At 29.5% G+C, this 19,240-nt stretch overlaps 1 pseudogene; it reads left to right on the top strand.

The window, feature by feature from the left end:
- Window positions 1-933: 933 nt before the first annotated feature.
- Window positions 934-18,730, top strand: LOC128196124 (receptor protein kinase TMK1-like; annotated as a pseudogene).
- The last annotated feature ends 510 nt before the right edge of the window (window positions 18,731-19,240 follow it).

The following is a 19,240-nucleotide window of genomic DNA, read 5'->3' as shown; positions in this document are numbered from 1 at the left end:
CCCATTACTCTCCTTGGAAGTCATAACGAAATATACATATGTATCTTTCCATTACTCTTCTTAAGAGTCTCGATGAAATATATGTGTGTTACTTTCCATTACTCTCCTCGAAAATCCCGACAAAGTACGCCTTCAATACAACTAAGCCGATTTATCGTTTATCACATTTTAGTCACCAAACACAAACATATATTTACATTTCCAAACAAGAACATATTAACATATTATCACAATCATATACTAAATAACATCTACTGCACAATTTAAAATCATAAAATATTACATTGTTACATCAAATACAAACAATACAAGAAAAAAAAGTAAGAAAACAAGTTCACTTCTTCCTTCTTCCTCTTTAAAACTCAACCTTTAAAATTTTATCTCTTCTTCCTTAACTTGTTGCCTTTTCTATTAAAACTCCTTCCCAAAACCTAGATACTCTTGAGGCACTAGTACAATAAGAGAAATAGACACCGGTTAATTTTGTTTATAGGCATCGGTTGTAGAACTGATGCATGTACGAACGAGGTAAAACAAGACAGGCTTTATGCCTCGAGTCATGAACCGAGATAAAACGAGACAGGATTATGCCTCGGTTCTTAGATAACCGAGGCAGTTGCGTATTTTTTTTTTTTCAGATTTAGAACGCGATTCATAGTGCTCTTCAGATCCAAAATCCATTGCGGTTGGTTATGTGGTGTAGTGGAAGCCATGTGCAAACCTTCAAGATTACCCAATATGCAACCAGAAAATCTCAACCCGAGATATTGGAAACTTGGAACCTGAAACATTTATGCAACCAGAAAATTCCAACCCGAAATTACCCAAGATTTCCCAATTTCAGAAACCCAATTTCATAGAACCCCAATGCAGAAAGTAATAAAAATGGGGATGAGGATCTGGTGGTGGTGACGATCCTGGTGGTGGTGATCCATGGCGGCCAACACTCCTACTCGCAAAACGCACCTCCAACGCGTCCTTCCCCTTCGTTTGCTCCTGGTGGTGGTGACGATCCTGGTGGTGACGATTCTTCCCCTTCGTTTGCTCTTCCAACGCGTCCTTCCTACCAAAAGATCTCCAAACCCATCATTAAAAAACCCACCTTTGTTCATCCTCACCCTCAGCCACCGCCACCGTCACAGCCCCAGCCACCGCCACCGCCACAGCCCCAGCCCCCACCCCAGCCACAAGCCCAACCTCATAACCCAAACCCACAATAGTCGCATGCCCAGCAGAACCTGCGCACGATCGCATCTCAACGCCTCCTCCCATTCAACAGCCCAAGCCTCCCAGGTCGCGTCTTTAGTGGATTCGCCCTCCTTCCTCGACGCAGATTACCAACCGCCCGTTCTGGTCCAACCCCTCGCTCTGGCTCTGGCTCTGGCTCTCGCTCTCGCAGATTACCAATTGCAGTGGAGAGGATCGCCTAAGCAAAAACGCAGAGAAAATGGGATGGGTAGGAATGAAACGTTCTCTAGCTCTCGCAGATTACCAATTGCAGTAGAGAGGACGGCCTAGGCAAAAACGCAACGCAGAGAAAATGGGATGGGTAAGAATGAAACGTTTAGGGTTTAGTAGTGCAGAATTTTGGAAGGTGTGCAAAAGTATCAACTTATCAACTCGAGTATTTTCATAACCGAGGCACTAGGGCCATTAGACATCGGTTATTGAACAACCGAGGCATATATTTTTTCTAAAATTACGAAATTGCCACCGTTCTATTAAATGTTTGATGTTTTCTGCCTCGGGTGTTCTCAGAACCGAGGCAGTAGCCGCTTTAGACATCGGGTTTTGGTCAACCGAGGCATATATTTTTCCTAAAACTACGAAATTGCCACCGCATTATTATACGCTTCGGTTTTAGTAAAACCGAGACGTATACGACGCATTTAAAACCCATTTTTTTACAAGTGAGGTTTTAGGTGATAAAATATTAGATATATCTTTTGTTACCTTTCTGTTTTTTTTTTCCTTAAAAAATATTTTTACATCTTTTCTATATACACACACATAATAAATCTTAGATTTTTTAATAAATTTTATTAAGAAATAACCATCATACATAGCTTATATTTTAATAATTACTTTTTATATCTTTCAGGAAACTTATATTATAATAACTATTTTATATATCTTTTAAATAATATAAATAATTAGTAAACCATAAATATTTTAAATAAAAATAAATAATCTTAAATATATATTTTATAATTATTATAATTTTTTAGGATTTATGTAAAAATAACTTTATAATTGAAGAAAATAACTGAAGTGCCTTATAATTGAAGTGTTTCTTAAAATATACCGTATTTTATTGAAAGTATTCCAATTATTAAATATTGATTAAACAATTTTTACGTGTTTAATTTAATCTTTAACTAAAGCATATTCATATTCTGCTTCTGAACATGACTGCCTAAAGTATTCCGGACTCTTTTGTTTCATGCACTCATTAATATTATTGGATACTCAGTTTAAGTAAAATATCTTTATAAAATTGACTGGTACAATAAAGATTATTTTTATTTATATATTATAAATTACTTTATCTTTTCTTAATACGAGATCTTTAATATGATGAACATAATAATAAGTAAAGGATGACCTTATATTTGATTCATCTTTGTGTCCATTTCACATCTTCATACACCTACTTTAATTATGTATTAAAATGAGAAGTGAAAATCAGTTTAACATCTGAGTTATGTGTGTGTCTCTGAAAAGGTTCAATAGATATCATTTTCACATTCTTTTTATATGAAGTCTCCTTTATTTGCTTTTTCTTTTTCACTTTTGATTTGGTATAAAGAGGGAATAATGTGCATGTACTGAAACCAAAGTAGGTAAAAGAAAGTAATGCGTTGGTAGGCCAATAATACAGCTTGTAATCATTAGCTCTCAGTATATATATATATATATATATATATATATATATATATATATATATATATATATATATATATATCACTCTGTCAACTTTTTTTCAACACTATCATTGTAAAAGACAAGATGGGTAGCCCTTCAACCAAGCACACTTTACAGTGACAGTATGCTTCCAACCCTTTACAATCCCATTAGCTAATCATCATTTTTGCATCAAATGAATCAACCCATTATATGTTTCTCAATATTCATTTGCCCATGAATTCTATTAGTGCATGTAGCCATCATACACAAAAGGATGCTTCGAATGTGGAGTTACTATAAAAAATTATGTTCTTACGTTTCATGTATGATAAAATATTAGTGATGGTTTGAGTTCAAATTTTTCATATGATGTTTTTGTTTTATCTCCTTTTCTCAATTAAGTTTTTCATATAATGTTTGAAAAATTAGTAGTATGAGTTAGGTATAGTATTCAATTCCACTTATGTTGTCTCTTAATTATAACTTCTTTATCTTCAATTGTATAATTTTGATAGTAGAACTGTTCTCCCAATAACAATTGTAAATGGCTACAGATGTTGACATGACAATAACATGTCACTCAGGTAGGAATGACATTTTTGGCTTAAAAATTAGTTACAGGTGTTAAAAAAGGGACTTTAACTTGTTTTGTCACTAAAATAAGAGTTGCTAAGAATTTGATTTATTTAATATTTTATAAAAAATATTTATTATATTATTTGGTGAGGGACCAAAGTTATTAAGAGAAAGTGAATAGATTATTTGCAATGAATGAATTGATTTAATAGATTAGTTGATTTGACATGACATAGAGGGAAAGATGATGAGCTCAAAAGAAAACATCTTATCTTTATTAGGATATGTTTATCAGATAATATACAAATAATTAATGAGGAGTTTGATAAGGTTGTACGTTATCATGGTGGAATTTTATTGGTACCAAAATGGACAAGTTTTAAAAGTGATAAGTGTGTTGAATTCCACTGAAGTTATTTTGTTCGACCTAAAATCGTGCTCAAAAGTAAGTTTTCACTTTCTTTTATTGAAGTCATGCTAAAAATCACGATTTTCATTTAATTAATATTTTCTAAATAATATTTTTAATATATCCTTAACATTTTAAAAATCATACTTACAAGCATTTTTTTTTTGTTTTTTTAAATTCCGTTTTTCTTATAAACATATTAAGAAATTCTATTTACAAAATATTAATTAAATAAAAATTGTATTTCTAAATACAATTTCAGTAAAAATAAATAAAAAACATTATTCACGTTAAGTTTTTCTATCAAATATTTCGAAAAATTTCATTTCAATAAATTATGAATAAAGTCATATAAGATATTAAAATAATATTTTTAATCTAAAATCTTTAAAATAATAGCTTTATATATAATTTTACTTATATATTATCTATCTTATTTATTTTTAATTATTGTAAGACTTTTATTTCACTTTAAATTTCTAATAATCTTCCCTTAAGTGAGTTTCTTCCACTAAAAAAATACGACATTCAAGACGCAATTATTTTAACCAGAGACAAATTATTCTTTTTAGTTTTTGAACTCTTTAAAGAACTCTGAACAATTTATTCATGAATTAGATTCTTACATAGTTGACCAAAACCCTATAGGAATGTACCTAAGTTTGGTATTATTAGTACATGAAAATCATGATCAGAGAAAAGATACTTTATACAAAGCTAGTTGAGTGATACAATAATGATATCAATTAAACTACTACAAACCTCTAATAGCTCTAACACATGAACATAATATTTGCAACTTGTTTAGATAGTGTAATTCACATAAAATAGAGAGTGATACATTTTTTTTTGTAAATCCTTCACCTTTTTTAAGTTCTCTCAAGCAAGTGTAATTTTATATCTTCTCGTAGAAAATTATTCTTGTATTTTTAAAAGCAACATTTTTTTATTATAAATAAAAACGACACTTATAAAATAATCATGAAAGTCATAAGTGGTTTATTATGCAAAAATATTTGTTATTTTTATACCAAGGAGAAAAAAAGTGGGTAACAAAAATGATTTTGCATACTCATTTAAATTAAAAGTGATATTGAAAGAATATTTATATAACATTCATATTATAACATACTCATTTAAAAGTATCTTAAAGATTGGACATAACTTAGTTAAGTGATTTAGTATAAAAAATAAGTTTTTCCTACCTCTTATATTACATATTTACAAACACTTATATATCCTTTCACTTGTAAAAATATTTGGAATTTTTTTAAACTTCGCAATATCTTTCAAAAACATTTCTTTAAAGCCTTAAGCTACATTCAACTTCTAGAACTAACTTTATATTTTCATATACAACCTTATTAATCAGGATTGATATATAACCATTCTAATAACTTTTACTCTCAAATCCTTCTTAGCTTTTCCTATCCATAAATGGTAGTTTTTTTTTCCCAGAAGTGAATCATAAGTTAGAATAGTTTATCTTACTTTTTGCTCAAAGTGTAACACAAAATGGTCCCATCCCCCAGGACACAGGTGTCGATGGGTAAAGATAAGAAGTACATAAATGGGTACCATAATCTATGTCTAGATCCTCTTATCTTTCTCTTCCCCGCCTTCGGATGGGCCATTTCCAGAACTCATAACACCTGTAGATTTCTCATCCAAACATGTCCAACCAGACTGTTTCGTACTACGATATGTTTTTATTTATGATGTTGAGCTTTTCAGGAATTTCAATTATTTCTCAAAATTGTTGTTATATCATCACTGATTAATATAGACATGTTGTGTTACATGCCAAGGATCATAGACATGATATGACGGAATATTTGTCATGTTATTAACTTGTTATTAAGTGGTATGATATTATCTTAAGAAATTAAAATTATATGAACACTAAAATCCATGATATGTTTGAAAGATTAAGATTGAATTAACTTACCATTTTCACAAGGAAAAAAAATGTTTATTTTTCTTTATAAAATTTATGTGTTGATGAACAAATCAAAGTTGCAGTTAGTGTACGCCAGTTGAATCAGAATTTTCGTTTTAGCCTTGAAGCATGGTAATAAACTTTTGTTGAATATATAAGAAGTTTTTTCAAGAAGAATTTATTAAAAGGAAACTCATTTCCTTAATTTTTTTTGTCTTAAATTCATTTCTAATTACAAATATATATGCAACTCAGACAAATACACAGAACAACTTCTGCATAAAAAGAGGAGACCTCAGAGTGTAAGTCATGAAATACAAACCTGAAATCGCATTTTTCTTTTTTAATTTAGTTACCCCACAAAATATTTCGTTCTATGTCAACCGAAAAGTTTGAAAAAGAAGAAAAGAAGAAACTCATCCTTGGAATTGAGTCACTAATTGCGTTTGTCAGTTTATGGCTAGGTAGCCAAAACGTGGAGTTTTCATAAACATTAGATTTTCATTTGATGCAAAAGTCCAAAATCCGCATGATGTTGGTGTTGGGGGTTAAAGAAAGAAATCGGTAACATGTCTTGATATTGTAGAAAAAACCTAACGATGTCGCTAGGGTTTAATGAGCATATCTTTGGAAAGATTCTGCATTGTTGTTTAGTCAATTCCCAAGGTAATGCCCATCAGTTAGGAGCCATGGTGTTCCCATTGCCACTTCCCTGCCTCTTCTTATAATGGCAATAATGTCACATCTGAAATCTCCTTAATTGCTTCACCAACAAATCTCTGCGAAATGACACTGCAGATTCAACTTTCATCCAAATATCATACTCGACTTGTTCTTTTCCGGGGACCTCCTTCTCAAAACCAGAACCAATATTGTTTTCTAGATCGAATGTTTTTTCTGCTCTTGTCTTCTTCCAATGATTTCCCCAAATCTTCACTTTTTATTTAGTAATTGTTTCTCAGTTCCATACGTACATGCACTGCTGGACTCACTCAATCTACTTCTCCATCATTTATCATTTTCTTTTCTTTATTCTGGCCACAGAAACACCAAGATGTGCCCGAATGAGTTTAATCATAATTATCTACTCACTTAAAAACTTGGTTAGTAAGAAAAGTCATGATTTTATAAGTGTTTTTTATGAAGCATTTTTTTGTATTACTACAAGGAAACAAGTGTGATCCCTAAACAGTTTATGATTTTGGATTTACAAGAACTTGCAACATGCGTGGGCCATTATTTGTCTTTATTGTTATTATTAATGTTTGTTGTAACTCAGTTTTTATGGAGTTAAAAAACATAGGCAGCGTTTCTAGATTCTATAAAACGAAGAAGAAGCATGATATATTATAGACGTCATTATCTTAATATAATAGAACAGTTGGAGTAAGACTGGCAATTCAGTTAAGATTACAGTCATCCAAAATATCACCAGAATTTGAAAACTTAAACATAAAGAACTACTATAGAGTATTTTCAAAATAATACAACTTAATTAAGACCCTAGAAGTACTAAGCTGCAGCATCCCCGTCCTCCAGCACTTACTCCAGGGACACCTCCTCAACATCTGCTCACATCCAAGTGAATGATCATTGCAAAAGAAAAGCATACACAAGCAACACACAAACACAGAAGAAAGTGTGAGCTAGGTATAAAAATCATGTTATACAATCACATACAACATGCAAATCAAAGCATATATATATTAGACTACACCATCAAGACTTGTTTCACTTTAAACTTGACTCGTCCGGGCTTAGAATGATTGTCGAGCTATGGCGGGTCATGCACTCGTGGTGGCTTCTACTGCTTTGCAAAGCCGTTGCCAATGAGTTTCACCCTACCACACTCACGAGGTTAGTCCGTCATCACTCACCTTGGGCCATACTGGAAGCACCCAAGATTAGGACCTCCTGCTACTACTCACGACATTGTTCAATCCTCTCTACTTGAGAATGATTGACCATTGTAGTTTTAGGATAACCCCCAAGACTGAGCTTCCATGCAAATCATTCTAAACACACTAAAAGGGCACCACCATGTATCCCTCCCTTGAGGATAATGGAATTACGTCCAATAGTGATACTTTTCACTTTCAACACAACAATACATCATACCTTCACATACTTTCAATTTAACCACATTACAACAATCATACTTTACACGAAAATCATCACACACACTTAATTTACCCAAAACAACAGCTAAAGAACTTGAACCGAACGCTATGAGCTTTGGCCGAGCACTTAGAGCTTTGGCCGAACGCTATGAGCTTTGGCCGAGCACTTAGAGCTTTGAGACCGAATGCCAATACAAGACCGAACACTCATTAAGAGATCGAGTGCCAGTACAAGACCGAACACTCTTTAAGAGACGGAGTGCTAGTACAAGACCGAACACTCTTTAAGAAACCGAGTGGCAGTACAAGACCGAACACTCTTTAAGAAACTGAGTGTCAGTACAAGACCGAACACTCTTTAAGAAACCGAGTGCCAGTACAAGATCGAACACTCTTTAGGAGACCGAGTGCCAGTACAAGACCGAACACTCTTTAGGAGATCGAACGGTCATGAACTGGTAAAACTTAAAAGAGACCACCCCAGTTATGACCGAGAGCAGCACAAGACCGAACGGTCAACTGCAGCGTTCTACAGAATTCTGCAGAATTCGGCATAATTGGCAACAGAACCCAACATGATCATTTCTAACCATTTTTACTAACTTCTAACACCCTTAATTCTTGTTTTATACTTAATGAAACTTATCTAAATGATTCTAAACATTCCTACTACCATTCTAAAGTGATTAAGACTCAATTTCAACTTTAAAACACCAATTTTCCCAACTTAGGGATCCAAAACTCAATCCTACTGCTTTGCATCTATTTTGATCAATTTAGTGACTCAAACAAGTCACAATACACTAGATAAGATTGCCCCAACAGCCCAATTGCGGTTTAGGCCCCAAATGCCCAAAATCACTACCTCACTTCCCTCAATTTGTCCTAAAACACCAAAATTTCACTTAACTTTCCATTTCATTCAAGCTATAACAGATTTATCACTCTAAGCACTTCCAACACGCCCAATTATAGCAGCTAGATTCAACCAATGCAGTTTACAGACCTTACGCTACAATTTCATACATCACACGCATCAACATGTATGACCAACTTACTTTAGAGCTTAAACAAGCAAACCAAACAGCACACCCATTAAGGAATTTAACATACATACAAATACTGCAAGCAAATTGAAAACAATATCTAGCTCCCCTTACCTTAGGGTTTCACAGCTAAGCTCACAACTTGGTTCGACAGTGCTTGACTCCGCAAGAACTCAACCAAATCCTACAAACCACCCAATGGGTGATAGAACAGCTCTTTAGAGCTAACTTTTTTTTACAAGAAATTGAAGGAGAAGGTTTCTAGTTACATGCCCTAGGTTCCCAAAAGAGGAGGAAAATGGGGAAACGACTTACCCGCTGAAGAACGAGAATCTAATCGGATGGTTGCGAAGCTTTTTGCGTCGCGGTCACTTGAGTACCACCTAATCAAACATGCAATGACTGAATGTGAGAGAATGGTAGAGAGAAGACAGACAAAATGGAAAACAACTTTCTAGCGAAAGAGAGTGAGTGATTTTAGAAAAAATGAGCAAAATTTGGTAAAATTGTTAAGTTGTACGCTTTTCAGAATAAAAGAAAAAGCTCTTCTTAATCCTTTTCTTTATTATTTAATATATATATATATATATATATATATATATATATATATATATATATATATATATATATATATTCTAGTTCTTACAGTTTTGCTCTGATGACGGTAATTTGACAGTGATGAAAGACAATTTAACAAATCTTTGAATTTGTCGTACCATAATGATCATCATCGTCACCCCCAACCGTACCATGTCTTGTGGATGATCTACTATCCGTACGTGTGCTGAAGCAAAGCATGGAAAATCGGGCCATGGACACAACATGTGAGAACACAATGACATAACATCTGTAACAAAACCCAGAAATCTGAACCTTTATCAAAGAATCCAAATTGCTAACAACACTCACGACAACGAAGCAACAACCGTACCCATTGTCTTCCTTGCCGACGACTGGTTTCCTTTCAACCTTAAACACACAGAACTATTGTGTTCTCCGTATGCATCTTACTGCCACAACAATGAAGGCACCTCTATGCTGAAATCTGACTCCTAACCTCTATTCATGAATCGTCCCTTTGGCCCAGAATTTGACATTTCCCCAAAATTTATGTCTTTCCACCCGTGGGAACAACCTCTTTTACTGTAATCTCTTTGTTTTATTCTAACTATTATTTTCCTTCTAAGATCAACAAAAGTTCACATAGAATAAACACCCAATAGACGTTTCTCATTATTTGCATTGTTCCCGTATTGAGACTGTATTGATTTAACTAATTCTTTTTAACCAACTGTACGTGGTATTTTAATTTATGGTTCCATTTTTTTAAAAACAAAAATTAGTGCAATTTCTTGTGTTAAACCGACAGTGATAAATATTTACACATGTTATTTTATGTTTGTGTCATATATTATTTTTGTAGACAAGTCAACTTTCGATGAGATGCAAAGTTGTTCATCTGTATATCACTGTAAACACTGTTGTTGTCTAATAACTCCTTTTGGTCTTAATAAAAACTGAAAAATAAAAGGATAAAAATTTAAAATTTAATAATAAAACGAAAGGAGTTACTAAACATTTATTACAACATGCATTTGAGCTCATCTTAATTTTACAAATTGATTTTCAAGGTAATATTTAATTGTACTTGTATATTTAACTTTATTTATATAATTAATTAATGTTTGATATCTCTCCATATATATTAAGATCTAATAAATTTGCAAATTCAAGATTTCTGAATAGTTCCACTGTAAGATAGAATAATTCCATGTACTCAATAACCATTACTAAAAAAAGTTCATACATGAGGTAGACTCAAATTTAAACTATGATAAGTTTTTTTTTTTTCATTAAAGTTGTTCATAATTTTTTTATTTTAAAATAAATATTTGATTATCTTAGTTTCTTTCTTTGTTATCTTAATCCACAGTTCTTACTTTGCTGATTCTTCATAATATTCAATTCAAGCATTGTCATATTGTATGCTCATATATATCTATCAAGAATCTTACTCGTCTAGGAATACTCTAGTGAGGAATTAAGTCATTGTGTAGGTAAAGGAAATCAGAATGCTTTACCACTTTAGAGATTGTTATACTAAAACATTGAATTTGCTTCTCATAATTTTTTCTCCTTCCCAATTTCAAAAGGCATTTTCATCAACCTCAACATCTCTACAAATGGTGAGCTTTCTTTGCTTGCAAGTTGTAAACTTTAGAGTCTTTTCATTCTATGTTACATCCAAAGAAGACTTTTCGTATCATATGGTCTTCTGATTTGTTGTTTTTTCTTTTTAGGTACATGTATATAGAAGAAAGATATGAAAATTATGAAGTGCTTATTAATGGTTTTAGCTCACTTCAAGCTTAAATTTACTACTTGTCTTGAACGGCCTTAATTGGATTATATTGAGTATGAAGATAGTAATGTTAACTACTCTGTCCTGAAAAGTATTAGATAAGTTTTTTCACCTTTAGTATTAATCTAGTTATCTTTATGACTATACAATTATTCCTTTCTAATGCACCATTTTATTGTATAGAATGTATAACTCTAAGTTATTGCTCAATTTTTTTTCTTCACAAAACTTATTGAATTCTAAATAAACTCATGCTAGCTAGCACTTGTTAAAACTTTTATGTCTTCCACTTTATTTGTTATGAGTACTTCAAACTTTTTTAATATTCCTATAGTTTTTTTTCAATTAAATAAACCCAAGTAATTCCAAAAAAGCCAACAATGAAAAGGATAAAGTACCTTTTGTTAATAAAAAAAATAAAAGGTATTTTATTCTTTAAATGAATCTTGACTTTGATCATAACAAATAATGTTTAATTTCAGTGAACTTATATTTGTATTTCAAGTGTGTTCATTTGGAAAAGTATTCCCTTGTATAAAGGGCTTTTGATATTTACTCTAGAAAGTTGTGGTATATGGTTCTTTTCTAAATATATTATATATATAGACGACATTTTGAGCTAAGACTATGGTTAAAAATTGAAAGACACAATGTTGAGCAATTAGTTTGTGATAGAATTTCAGAACAACTAACTAATACGATTTTTGGCATGGTAAAGATAAGTGTTGTGTGATACATATTTGAGTGACCGAATCTGGATAAGAAAATGTATATGTTGATATCAATGTAGGACTTCAACCCTACACTATTAGGTTTTCCTTTTGAGATATTGACATGGCTACATTTCTTTAATTTTTGTTTAGTTCATCGCTAAAACTTTATGGAGATAATCGAAGTACCTTCGGAAAACCATATCAAACATAGTTAACTATACACATGCAGCATCACAGAAGAAATTAGGCAGATTAAAATAAACTTATTTTAAGTAAGTATGTAGTATATTCTGGATCTGAATTGACTTGTGCAACGTGCATGTCCCGCGAGATGCGAGTGAAATGAATATGAAGGAAAATTCTGGAAGAAAATGGCGAGTCTAGCTTGTGTACAGCTTCTAGGTGTCTGGACCACGCTGACTGCATGTTATTTCCTTTTCTTTATTGCGAGTGGATGACAGTAACATCAGTTCCAAACAAACCGATTTCTCCAAGAGTATGAACTATTTTTTCTTCAAACAATCTGGTCTGGTTTGCCATACTGGTCCATTTTTCACGTGATTTTATATGCAACTGCATGTGTGGAAGCCATTAGAATGCAAGACACAGCAAGAAGATTGGGTATGACAATTTAAAAAGCTGTGGTATATATAGGATGTAGGTTTAGTGCTTATTCACATTCTTACCTAACCATCTTATCTTTTTCTTTTATATGTTCATGAAATTACATAGTTTGTGTATTTTTAAAATGAAAATAGAAATCTTCGTGTATTTATATGTGCAGTAACATTCTTTTTTGAAGCAGGAATATTATATGTAAAATTATCATAAGGAAGGTTTATGGATGCTAACTAATATATGGTCATAATAGAAAAAAAAATTATGTTTTCTTTCTATTAGTTGTTGGATACTCTTAATCCCGTGATTAAGAATAATTAATGAACATTAAATTTTACAAAAATTCATAATTAAATTTAATATTATTTAGAATACAACTATGTCTGTAAGTGTTATAAAATAATTGATAATTTATTTGATGCATACAAAAAAAAAGTTAAAAAATAATTAAACAATAAAATAATTTTAACACTGTTGTCCTTTTTTTTTAATCGTTTCTCTTTATTTTAATATTATTAAAAATTAACATTAACAAAGAAAACAACATATGAAAAATTAGAAAAAGTAAGCAATTCAATGTATCGACTATCAGTAATACAATATTAAACATATAAAAATTTTACAATAAAAAAAAAATTAAAATATGAATTTGAAACTTCAATGAGTTTTCTTTGTCTGACTTCTCGATAATTTTTTTACAACATTCATATTAACCTAACAAAATTTTCAGTATTAAAAGAACAAACAATATTTTAATATTTTGAAATTATTAATGATAAAACTTAATATATGAGAGAAGATATTTTAATTTATATTATGTTAATTAATAGAAACAGTTATTCTATATTTCAACATAGTGGAATAAAAAGTCATTAATTATATATTAAAGAGTATCTTAAGTACACTTGTTAGCATTGGTGAAATGATTGGTTTTTATTTTCACTTGAAAGGATGTTTGGAGCATTGTTAATTAGTAGTAATGGCAATGAAGAAAACTAGGTAGGGTGGTTACTATATATTAACAGTACATACCAAACTATGAAGGCTTTTGCATGTGCAATAATTCCGTTTGGCAATATACCAAACAAGTTCAAATGCCTTGAAACCAAAACTATTTTTTATCACTAATGTTCTCACCTTAAATTCACACCTATACTTTTCTTTCATCCTTGCAAATTTCATTATAGTCTAAGAAATACTAGCCATATCCTAATTTTTCTATTAATATCCAATTATATAAGTTACCTAACCATTCATCAATAATTTTGAAAAGTCAAAATAATGCATTCAAAATTTATGCATTTAACCATTATCATTATTTGAAAAGTCAAAAATGAATAATTAGCATCATGTTTGAGAATAAGTGAAGAAAAAATGTGTTATTTTCATATATATATATATATATATAATTAAACATTGAAGGACGTAATTACCAAAAGAAAAAATTATAATAATCAAGGCATAAATAAAGAAGATATGTTGTTTTATGTATACAATTTTTATTTCCATTAATACCTTTTATAATTATTAACTATTTTTCTGAAAAAATATAATTGTTAAGGTAACAATTATTTTAAAATATTTTATATAAAATTGTCACGTTTCTCTTTTTTCTTTCTTTTTATTTTGTTTCTTTATTATATTATTATATTTGTAGTTTGTACTACTAATATTCAAGTTCTTATTATTATTTTTATTGTATTTTTCTTATATTAATTTAATCAATTTATATGCATTATTACTTTATAATATAATATAAATATTTAAAAAATACCAACATATAAACAATATTTATGTTTACGCTGGTATTGATAAAAACAATATAAACATAATGTAAATGTTATCAATATATAAAAGTATGTGGTTTCATATATATTAATAAGTAGATAAAAAAAGTGAGTTTCAATAATAGTTAATGATGAATATAAAAAAAAGTAAGTTTTAACATTAATTATAAAGGTTAATTAATGTAAAAAATGTTACTTTCAACATTGATTACGAACATAATGGAATATAATGTGATGTTTTTATAAAAGGTATTATTTTAGGTATTGGTTTTTCTTTAAATAACAAACTTATTACAAATTAGGTTATGTTGTTACATATATATTATTTAACTTTCTTATTTTTAATTAATACAAGATTTAAACTTATACTTAGATTCTTAACAATATTTTATCAAATTCTAAGTGAGTCCATTCATCCTCAAGTAGAAGCATTTCAAATGACAAATACATTTTTATTTATATTATCATATCATAACAAATAAAACTTGTTTGAATTTTGATATTGAGAAGAATTTTAATACCAGCACCATATAATCCGAATTAGTTATCAAACAAATTATTAATTTTAATCTCACTAATGAGTCTTTCAAGATATATTCGTATATTTAAGATTCAATAATTATGAGATATAAATTAGACCCACATAAAAAAAATGACATCACTTCTATCTTAAACTTTTTTAACTCAATAATTACAATTTAATATTAATTTTTTTAAAATATTAATTTTAAAAGAAAAAATTTAAAGAGAAAAACAATAATTAAAACAAAAAAACATTTAAATTGGGTTTAATTCAATGAAAAGAAAAAAAAACTCAGTTTGATATATAGAGATTTCCTATGATTTAAATTTTTTTATTGTAATATTTTTTATTCTTGTTTAAGGTAAATTAACCTATAAGATATTTTTTAATAATCATTTTACGCTTTTATTTTTCTCTTAAGTTCAAATTAGAACTCCATAAATTATTATTTTATTGTAGTATTTTATTTATATTTATATTTATTATTATTATTTTAATATAATATTTTCTTATAAAAATAGTTGTCAAAGTAAGGAAAGAAGTGGGTGTCAATTCTTACCATAAAAATGTATACAAGTAAATTCATCCTATTTTTAATAAGTTTATAAAGTTCTTTGTTAATTAATAGATTGCTTAAAGGTTTAAATCTAATATTATTTTGTTTTATTTCTAAGGCTGTCTCACATAGATCAAAAACACGTGGCCCAATGTTCACATGAATAAAATAAATAAAATGTATATCTTCCTGCACCTCCATAAATACTTTCTCGCACCCCTATATAAAACTAGGTCTTCCTGCACCTCCGTAAATATTTTCTCTCATCCCTGTATAGAAATATTATATTTTTCGTCTTTTTATACTGTACAATCTAGAAATTAATTTTGGAAGTCATTTTAAAAAGTGCAATAAAAAAATTAATTGTGTAAATATTCCAAAGTCAGTTTAAAATTATGTTTCACAAATAAAGCAAAATTAACGCTGTGTAACCTATATCTATTATTTTAAAAATTTAAAAATTAAATTATATCAAAATTAAGAAAAATTTAAATTATAAAACATTCACTTTTTTTTCTGTATTATATTATTTGAAGAATATATATTCTAACTTATATAGCTAATATTTATATATCAAATTTTAATTATTAATTAAAATAGAATAATTTAAATATACAAATAAGTCTTATTTTATTGACACACACACAGCTTAAGCAACAAATTTTAGAAAAATATGTATATAAAATACAAATTATTTTTTATAAAGAGCACTATCTTAGTCTCATGTCCCCTGTTTTGATAATCATTTTAATAATTATACTTATAACTAAAAAATATTTTAAATTTGTATAACTAAAATAATTGAATTATTATACTTTTTAACATAGGATTGAATTTCAAATTTATATTTTCCTAATCTGTATTTTATTTATAAAAAATAGCTATTAATACTAATTTTTTAATTGAATATAAAATTTAAAAAAAAAAACTTGTTCTCTAAATATTTAATTTTCTAACATTAATTTTTCATATCTTTAATTTTTCCATTTACTAGTTTTTAAAATAATTATTTTTCTAAATAGTTATTTGTTTAAATTATAATATTTTCTATATAATTAGTTTTCTAAATTATTATTATTTTTAATATGTTTATTTTTCTAAAATATTATTTTTCAATTGAATTACTTTATAGACTTTTATTTTCTAAACATATATTTTTTTATAATTTTTTCAAAATTTATTTTTAAAATATTTACTTTTCAAGATAATATTTTTTGTTTTAAAATTTTAAATTTATCTTAATTTAAAAATTAAAAAAACAAATAAAAACCAGCTAAATTTTAGATTCTCTGTAAAAGTCAGAAACAATAACATGAATTATCGCGTGACTTACGACTTGTTGGACAAATAACATACATCCTTCTCTACCCATAACTTGTTGAATTCACATAGGTCTGTTCGAATCAATCAAAGACTAAATATGAAGACAAAGTGAGAAAAAAAAAGTGAAATTTTTTGAATGGAAGGGAAGAGAATTGAAAATGAGGAAAAAATTCGTAGTAAAATTGATTGATGTGATAAAATAAAGTTTAGATGAGTATTAATATATTTGGAAAATAGTTTATAAAATATTTTTTAAATAATTTAATATAAAAACTAAAATTTCAAATTTGTAATTAATTAAATTTAAGTTAAAAATTATATTTCAAATTAAAAATATATTAAAATAAATTATCAAAATTCATTAAATACGTTTTATTTTATTAATTATTTTATTATGTAATAAAATATACTTATTAATATATAATTATTATATCTTACATTTTAATTTAAAAGTATATAATAAAATTAAACTATAATTTTACGGGTTAAATATGTTTTTAGTCGCTTAAGTATCACACGATTTTGGTTTTAGTCCCTACTCGAAACTTTGATGGGTTTTAGTCCTCGTAGTTTTGAAACTATTAATATTAGTCCTTAAAAATGGACGGCGTTAAATTTTAGTAGATGTGACAAACGGCGATATCCAACTGCGCTCTGCACTCTCTGCCACGTTGACCAATAAGAATACGTGGCCATTCTCGTTCTTCCTCTCTCACACGGCGAAGATCTAGGTTTTCGCTATAGTGCTCATCCGGCATTTTGTATCTCTTTTGGGTTATTCAGTTGTAGGTAATGAGAGGATTCTGGTTTATGAGTATATGCCACAAGGGGCTCTGAGTATGCATCTGTTCCATTGGAAGAGCTTGCAACTAGAGCCACTCTCTTGGAAGAGGAGGCTCAATATCGCCTTGGATGTTGCTAGAAGAATGGAGTATCTTCATAGGCACATCAGATCTTCATTCACAGAGATCTTAAATCATCAAATATTTTGTTTGGGTATGACTTTAGAGCAAAAGTCTCCGATTTTGGATTGGTAAAACTTGCCCCTGATGGCAAAAAATCTGTAGTGACCAGGCTTGCTGGTACATTTGGATACTTGGCAGCAGAATATGCAGGTAATTTTGTATTTTTTTATTTTGAAAATCTTTTATAATAGGAAATTTTATAATATTCCCGAATTAATCAGTTTATTTTTTCTGTGACTTCTGTTGATTCTATATGCTATTGCATGCTCTCTTGATTCTCTCTCTCTCTCTCTATATATATATATATATATATAGCCATAATGGGAAATCTTGAAAATAAGTGAATACAATTTTAAAAATTTTCACAGAAAACAGAGAGAAATATCTCACCAGGGAGGATAGACTTAGTATGATTCTGCATGATATAATTATCAGGGACCATATTGAAACTTTTACAGACCCAAATGCATGATCCTGATGTGTTTGACACACTAGACTACACTGATTTCTTCTTTTTATATTATATATTTCAGTGATAGGAAAAGTTACCACCAAAGCAGATGTTTTCAGTTTCGGCGTTGTTCTAATGGAGCTGTTAATTGGATTAATGGCACTTGATGAAGATAGACCTGAGGAAAGCCAGTACTTGGCATCGTGGTTCTGGCATGTAAAATCAGACAAGGAGAAACTAATGACTGTTGTTGACCCTGCCCTTGACATAAAGAAAGAGATGTTCGATATTGTCTCCATCATTGCCGAGTTAGCTGGGCACTGCACTGCCAGGGAACCAAACCAAAGGCCAGATATGAGTCATGTTGTGAATGTGAGTAGTGAGGGTGAGAGAGGAAGAACGAGAATGGCCACTTCAGTGTCAGATTTTTATTGACCAGCAACGTGGCAGAAAGTGCAGAGCACAGTTGGACATCGCCGTTTGATATTTTTACTAAAACTTAACGCCGTCCATTTTTAAGGATTAATACTAATAGTTTTAAAACTACGAGGACTAAAAACCATCAAAGTTTCGAGTAGGGAATAAAACCAAAATTGTGTGATACTTAAGGGACGAAAAACATATTTAACCCTAATTTTACCTATTAACTTTAAATATTTTTCAACAGTACCTCAAAGTTGTAAGTTCAAAACATGGCATTTTAATATTTTAAATCTTGGATTTTCATACTTTCAAGACATTTTTTCCTGCCAGGAAATAGTGAGCCTGTTGGAGTCTCAAACATTATAAATTGAACAAGTAGTATGAAAAGATAGAAGAATTACCAATAATTAACATCTAGAGATCAAACCTAACTCAATTTTAACTTTTTCTTTTTAATAACCCTTTTTATAAAATATTTTAGTTTTATTTTTTAAGCCTAATTAAACAATTTTAGTTAGTTAA

This window comes from Vigna angularis, chromosome 4, assembly GCF_016808095.1.
Source record: "Vigna angularis cultivar LongXiaoDou No.4 chromosome 4, ASM1680809v1, whole genome shotgun sequence".
In the NCBI taxonomy this organism is placed as follows: Eukaryota; Viridiplantae; Streptophyta; class Magnoliopsida; order Fabales; family Fabaceae; genus Vigna; species Vigna angularis.
The sequence above is the reverse complement of the archived record's forward strand: the minus strand, read 5'-3'. Positions and strand labels throughout refer to the sequence as shown.